The following is a 7,268-nucleotide window of genomic DNA, read 5'->3' as shown; positions in this document are numbered from 1 at the left end:
CTCCGTATCGTAAAACGCAATGAAACTTTCTCTCTGATTTTTTTCTCCGTGAGACAGAATATATGGAGTTGGAGTTGAGGTCGGCGGAGCCTCAGGGGGCCCACGAAACAGGGGGGCGTGCCCAGGGGGTTGGCGCGCCCCACCCTCGTGGGCAGGGTGTGGGCCCGCTGGTCTTGATTCTTTCGCCAGTATTTTTTATATTTTCCAAAAAGTGCCTCCATGGATTTTCAGGACATTCCGAGGACTTATGTTTTCTACACATAAAACAACATCATGGCAGTTCCGCTGAAAACAGCGTCAGTCCGGGTTAGTTTCATTCAAATCATGCAAGTTAGAGTCCAAAGCAAGGGCAAAAGTGTTTGGAAAAGTAGATACGTTGGAGACGTATCATGGCCGCAGTGGAGCTGTCTGGAAGGGAACCTTTCCCCTTTTGGGCGCCTCGGCCTCTAGACGCGTGGAGACTGGCCTCTTCTTTCTCCCCCCAGGGGGGAACAACTTTCTTCTTCTTCCTCCTCTTCCTCGTCATTCTCGGCGATGGAGGAATGAGTCTTGGTGTCTTCGGACGTCGCGTCTGAAGTGCCCTTGCGATGGAGACCACCTCTAGTCCCCTTGGCCTTCTTCTCCGACGCCTGATAAGGCACCGGAACCAGCATCTTCGTCAGAAGCGGGATTTCTGGGTCCTCGGGCAGCGGAGCTATACACTTAATCCGCTCTACCTTCTCTGTCCAGGCCTGAAAGAATCAATAGGGACGCTTAGGCGCCTTCCTCGAGTATGCAAGTAAAGGGTACACCTTAAAAACATGAAAAACTTACCGGACTAGCAGGGTGGGTTAAGTCGTGCTCGCGATCCTTGGTCGTGGCCGGCCGCGCCTCGTTGGCCTTGAAGAGCACCTTCCAGATATCTTCGTGCATAGTGCCAAGAGCTCCAGTAGGGTCTGGTGCTTGGCCGGATCGAACTCCCATAGATGGCAAGTCCGGCGTTGGCACGGAAGGATCCGGCGAATAAGCATCACCTGGATCATGTTGACAAGCTTTATTTTCTTGTTTATCATGTTCTGAATGCGCGTATGGACCGCTGTCAGCTCGTCCAGAGAAGACCAGGTCAGGCCTTTCTCTTGCCAGGAGGTGAGCCGCATCGGGACTCCAGTCCGGAATGAGGGAGCCGCGGCCCAGGTGGTGTCGTGTGGCTCTGTGATGTAGAACCACTTTGATTGCCACCCTTTGACAATCTCCACGAAGGAACCTTTGGGCCATGTAACGTTGGGCATCTTGCCCACCATGGCGCCTCCGCACTCTGCTTGTTGACCACTCACCACCTTCGGCTTCACATTGAAGGTCTTTAGCCATAGTCCAAAGTGAGGTGGGATGCGGAGGAAGGCCTTGCACACAACAATAAATGCCGAGATGTTGAGGATGGAGTTGGGGGCCAGGTCGTGGAAGTCCAGCCCGTAGTAGAACATCAGTCCATGGACAAATGGGTGGAGAGGGAATCCCAGCCCGCAGACGAAGTGGGAGATGAATACCACCCTCTCATGGGGCTCCGGAGTGGGTACGATCTGTCCCTCGCCCGGAAGCCGATGGGCGATTTCCTTAGCCAAGTACCCGGCCTCCCGGAGCTTCGTAATGTCCTTCTCCCTGATGGAGGAGGCCATCCACTTGCCCAGTGCTCTAGATCCGGATATGGCTAGAGTGCTTTCTAGGGGCGGGGAGGATGAGAACTTGGGTGCTGGAGCTCGAGAATGGGATGGGCAAGAGAGAGAGAAGGTGTGGGTGAAAAAGGGTGAATCCTTATCCCTTTATAAAGGCAGTGAAAATCATGCGCCTCCCCAATCGCCTTAAAAATCTCCTATTCCCCAAGGGTCATGCAAATGGCACGGTTGGGTTACCCATGCCCGTATTGATGAGAATCCCGCAATAAGGGGACATGATCTCTGCTTTGACAAAACGTTCCAATGAAACCACACCTCGAAATATTGAGCGCCAGGCTAAAAAACGGTTCGAATAATGGTCGGGCGGTAACGTGATGTCACGCTACAAAAGGTTGTCAGCGGATTGGACTCGTGAAATATTATACTCTCTACGGTTGTGTGTGGTATTTGTTTTGCAGAGTCGGACACATTTTCCGGGTTCGAAGACTATTGTGGAGTATTTGGAGAAGGAACCCGCCTTGCAATGCCGAAGACAATCTGCGCCTCGGACTCATCGTCATTGAAGCCTGGTTCAGGGGCTACTGAGGGAGTCCTAGATTAAGGGGTCCTCGAACGGCCGGACTACTAACATGGGCCGGACTGTTGGGCTATGAAGATGCAAGACAGAAGACTTCTTCCCATGTCCGGATGGGACTCTCCTTTGCGTGGATGGAAAGCTTGGTGGTTAGGATATGTAAATTCCTTTCTCTGTAACCGACTTTGTATAACCCTAGTCCCCTCCAGTGTCTATATAAACCAGAAGATTTAGGCCGTAGAGGCAATCACAATCATATAGGCTAGACTTCTAGGGTTTAGCCATCACGATCTCGTGGTAGAGCAACTCTTGTAATACTCATATTCATCAAGATCAATCAAGCAGAAAGTAGGGTATTACCTCCATAGTGAGGGCCCGAACCTGGGTAAACATCGTGTCCCCTGTCTCCTGTTACCATCAACCTTAGACGCACAGTTCAGGAACCCCTACCCGAGATCCGCTGGTTTTGACAGTGACAGTAGGTGTTGCTAGTTTACTCAAAACAGAAGGTGAATCAAATGCAGAGCTAGATGGCAGTTCCTTACCTCCCCTCGTAGTTGAGGGAAAAATCTTGGTTCTTTCATCTTTCAAGTTCCTCATAGTGATCAGTAGATATAAATCCCAAGTGACTCAAAGAATAGAGCTATGCTCCCCGACAACGGCGCCAGAAAATTGTCTTGATAACCCACAAGTATAGGGGATCACAACAGTTTTCGAGGGTAGAGTATTCAACCCAAATTTATTGATTCGGAAAAGGGGAGCCAAAGAATATTCTTAAGTATTAGCAGTTGAGTTGTCAATTCAAGCACACTTGAAAGACTTAATATTTGCAGCAAATTATTTAGTAGCAAAGTAGTATGGAGGTAACGGTAACGGTGACAGAAGTAATAGTAGCAATTTTGTAGTAATCATAACAGTGGTAACGAAAAAGTAACTAAGCAAAGATCAATATGTGAAAAGCTCGTATGCAATGGATCAGTGATGGATAATTATGTCAGGTGCGATTCCTCATGCAACATTTATAACATAGGGTGACACAGAACTAGCTCCAGTTCATCAATGTAATGTAGGCATGTATTCCGAATATAGTCATACGTGCTTATGGAAAAGAACTTTGCATGGCATCTTTTGTCTTACCCTCCCGTGGCAGCGGGGTCCTATTGGAAACTAAGGGATATTAAGGCCTCCTTTTAATAAAATACCGTACCAAAGCATTAACACTTAGTGAATACATGAACTCCTCAAACTACGGTCATCACCGGGAGTGGTCCCGATTATTGTCACTTCGGGGTTACCGGATCACAACACATAGTAGGTGATTATTGACTTGCAAGATAGGATCAAGAACTCACATATATTCATGAAAGCATAATAGGTTCAGATCTGAAATCATGGCACTCGGGCCCTAGTGACAAGCATTAAGCATGGCAAAGTCATAGCAACATCAATCTTAGAACATAATGGATACTAGGGATCAAACCCTAACAAAACTAACTCGATTACATGGTAAATCTAATCCAATCCATCACCGTCCAGCAAGCCTACGATGTGATTACTCACGCACGGCGGTGAGCATCATGAAATTGGTGCTGGAGGATGTTTAATGATGACGATGGCGACAGATTCCCCTCTCCGGAGCCTCGTACGGACTTCAGATTAGCCCTCCCGAGGAAGATTAGGGCTTGGCGGTGGCTCCATATCGTAAAACGCGATGAATCCTTCTCTCTGATTTTTTCTCCCCAAAAGTGAATATATGGAGTTAGGGTCGTGGTCGGTGGAGTCCCAGGGGGCCCACGAGGCATGGGCGCGCCCAAAGGGGGCGCCCTGCACCCTCGTTGATAGGGTGTGGCCCCCCTGATGCTGATCCTTTTGCCAATATTTTTTATTAATTCCAAAAGGTTGCTCCGTGGATTTCAGGTCATTCTGAGAACTTTTATTTCTGCACAAAAATAACACCATGGCAGTTCTGCTGAAAACAACGTCAGTCCGGGTTAGTTCCATTCAAATCATGGAAGTTAGAGTCCAAAACAAGGGCAAAAGTGTTTGGAAAAGTAGATACATTGGAGATGTATCAGGAATTAGAGGTAAGATTTTAGAAAATGAGCTTTTTGATGATATTTAGGAAAACAATTCCGGTTAGTTATTCTATCAAAACATATAATACCTTGTTTTGATGGGGGGAATACAAAAACGAAAACATCAACTCAATTTTTTTGCCAGAAAACTTCCGATCTATTAATCTTTAATCATGGTAGTACAATGAACACCAAAAATAATAAAAATTACATCCTGATCCATTGACCACCTAGCGACGACTACAAGCACTGAAGCGAGCCAAAGGCGCTCCACCGTCATCACCCCTCCCTTGTCGGAGTCGGGCACAACTAGCTGTAGTAGACAGTCGGATAACTACGATTTCTGTGGGACTTGGCCGGTTGATGTGAATTGCGGACCCGATCTTTTGATGAGAGAGGATAACTACAATTTTTGTGGGACTTGACCCTCACGAGCCGGCTACCAACCGTACAGAGAGAACTGTACACGACTGATGTCCACGGCAATCGCTGAACCAACTCCACGGCATTATCGATTGAGCCAACGGCGCGATCAACCTATCCACGAAGGATTTTTCTTGCAAGCAAGTCGAAGAACATGCAAGAAAATAATAGTCAAGAAATCTGAAACTGTGAATATGCTAGATGGAATAATCTCACATGATAGGGTTCCGATAGGATGTCTTGACGGTCGCACTAGCCGCTATGAGCGAAGACAAATAAAAGTAGCAATAACTAAAGTTCTCTAAACAAAACCCCAAATCTAAACCCTAATTTTAGCTATTTATTTATTAAGAGGAGCGACGGCCATGTTGCGTCCTTGTTTACGGAACGTGGGTCGTACGGAGTCCAACTTCTGCATGCCTCAGCCGGAATTGATGTTTCCTTCGGTTGACAAGATGTGTGGCCCAACGTGATGTACATGGGCATCGTAGCATGCAAGGCTGGCTTCTTCCTTCCACCTTCCTGACGCATGCATGTACAGGAGCATTTCCTTGGCTGCATGTGCATGGTGCACTTGTGTAGCTCGTGTAAACTTCAAGTGCATAATCTCTCATCTTGATATTCATTTTGCAAATGCCTTCAATAATCCTGAAACTCATCATAGGATATGGCAAAAATAGATGCAACATGTATAGGCAAAGTCATTTTATCCCACACAGAGTCCGTATATGAATGACATGGATGCAGACTAACTATCTGGGCACGCGTCATGTCCAGATCAGAAGTTTGGACACCCAACAAAAAAAATCAGTATTGGCAGCAAGCATACTATGTGTAGTATGATCCGTTGATTTAGGTTTCTCATTATTTATTATTTCATCAGGGGTCATTGGAAGCAAGTTAATAGTTTTTTCTTCAAAAACGAGAGTATATGAATTTGTTCTACCATGATGGGTGACACTATTATAATATTGCCAAGGTCGATCTAACAATAAAGAACAAGCTTGCATAGGTACAACATCATAGTCAACATAATCATGATATGAACTAAGTGTAAAATGAACTCTCACATGACGTGTTACCTTCAACTTACCACAATCGTTGAACCATTGGATGAAATATGGACGCGGGTGTCTTGCAGTGGTGAGGCAAAGTTTCTCGACCATCTCTATACTCGCCAAATTATTGCAGCTCCCACCATCAATGACCACATGAACTGAATGTCCGTTGACAACAAACTTAGTTCGAAAAAGATTATGGCGTTGGGGCATCTCAGCATGCCCCACCTGGGCACTAAGTACTCGCATGGTTATAAGGCTTGGGTATTTATCTGCCATCTCAGCACTAACATGTATCTCCTCCATGTCATGCTCCTTAGTGTCACATGCATTATTAGTGGCAAGCATAACACGCGTATCTTTATCCATATCACTCGCAGATGAGTACTCACCATATTCCCGCACAATGAATGTATGTTTGTTTGGACAGTCCTTCATCAAGTGCCCGCCACCTTTGCATATATGACACTTCATGTCCCGTGTGCATCCAGACGAAGTGGTAGGTGCTAGAGAAGTTCCTTTCGAAGCGTCGAGGATTGTGGAGCTGGTTTTAAACTTGTTGGAAGTGCACCATTGTTCGAGATATGTGGTGGTGCCTCAGTAGTGGTTGGGACAGTTGGAGAGTGTGTCCATGTTGAGTGATGACCTGCAGAAAAGTTACCTCCTCCCTTGTTGTGTCATCCCTCTACTTGCCTTTCAGCTTTACAAGCAAAATGAAACAAATGAGTAATAGAATTGTAGTCCTTGTAGTCCAATATATCTTGAATATCACGATTCAAACCACCTAAAAATCTAGCCATCATAGCATCTTCCATTTCAAATAATCCACATCACATTAAACCAATTTGCAATTCTTGATAATAATCCTCTACAAAACTAGTACCTTGTTTTAAACGTTGCAATTCACTTAGTTTATCACGAGCATAATACGAAGGAACATAATGTTGCCACATAGATCGTTTTAAAGCATCCCTAGTAGTAGGTATATTGTTCTCATTAACACGGCAATACGCACTCCATCAAATAGAAGCAAAGTTTGTAAATTCACTAGTGGCTGCCCTTAATCTTTGGTTCTCAAGAATATCATGACATGCAATTTTTTGTTCAACTGAAAGTTCCCAATCAAGATAAGCATCTAGATTATATTTACCACTAAAAGCAGGCATAGTAAATTTAATTTTAGCATGGGAGTGGTCGTAATCTCGAACATCATACATGTGTGGACCTTGTGCCATACCTTGACGGTTGAAACGTAGTTGTCGATGAGCACGGTCATTGTGGTGGTTGACCATTTGGTCGTCTTCGGTGTCACCAAAATAATCCTCATAGTCGTCCCCATGTTGCTCGGTGACGCGGGGATGAATTTGTTGGTGCTGGTATATGGTGGCGGCATCAGTGGCAGTAGATGGGTGTTGTGGATGACCAGTTGGCACACACCAAGCTAGAGAAATAGCGGCGCCACCTGTGGAGTTGCGAGGATCAACGTTGT

Source organism: Triticum dicoccoides, chromosome 3B (assembly GCF_002162155.2).
Source record: "Triticum dicoccoides isolate Atlit2015 ecotype Zavitan chromosome 3B, WEW_v2.0, whole genome shotgun sequence".
Taxonomy (NCBI): Eukaryota; Viridiplantae; Streptophyta; class Magnoliopsida; order Poales; family Poaceae; genus Triticum; species Triticum dicoccoides.
The sequence above is the reverse complement of the archived record's forward strand: the minus strand, read 5'-3'. Positions refer to the sequence as shown.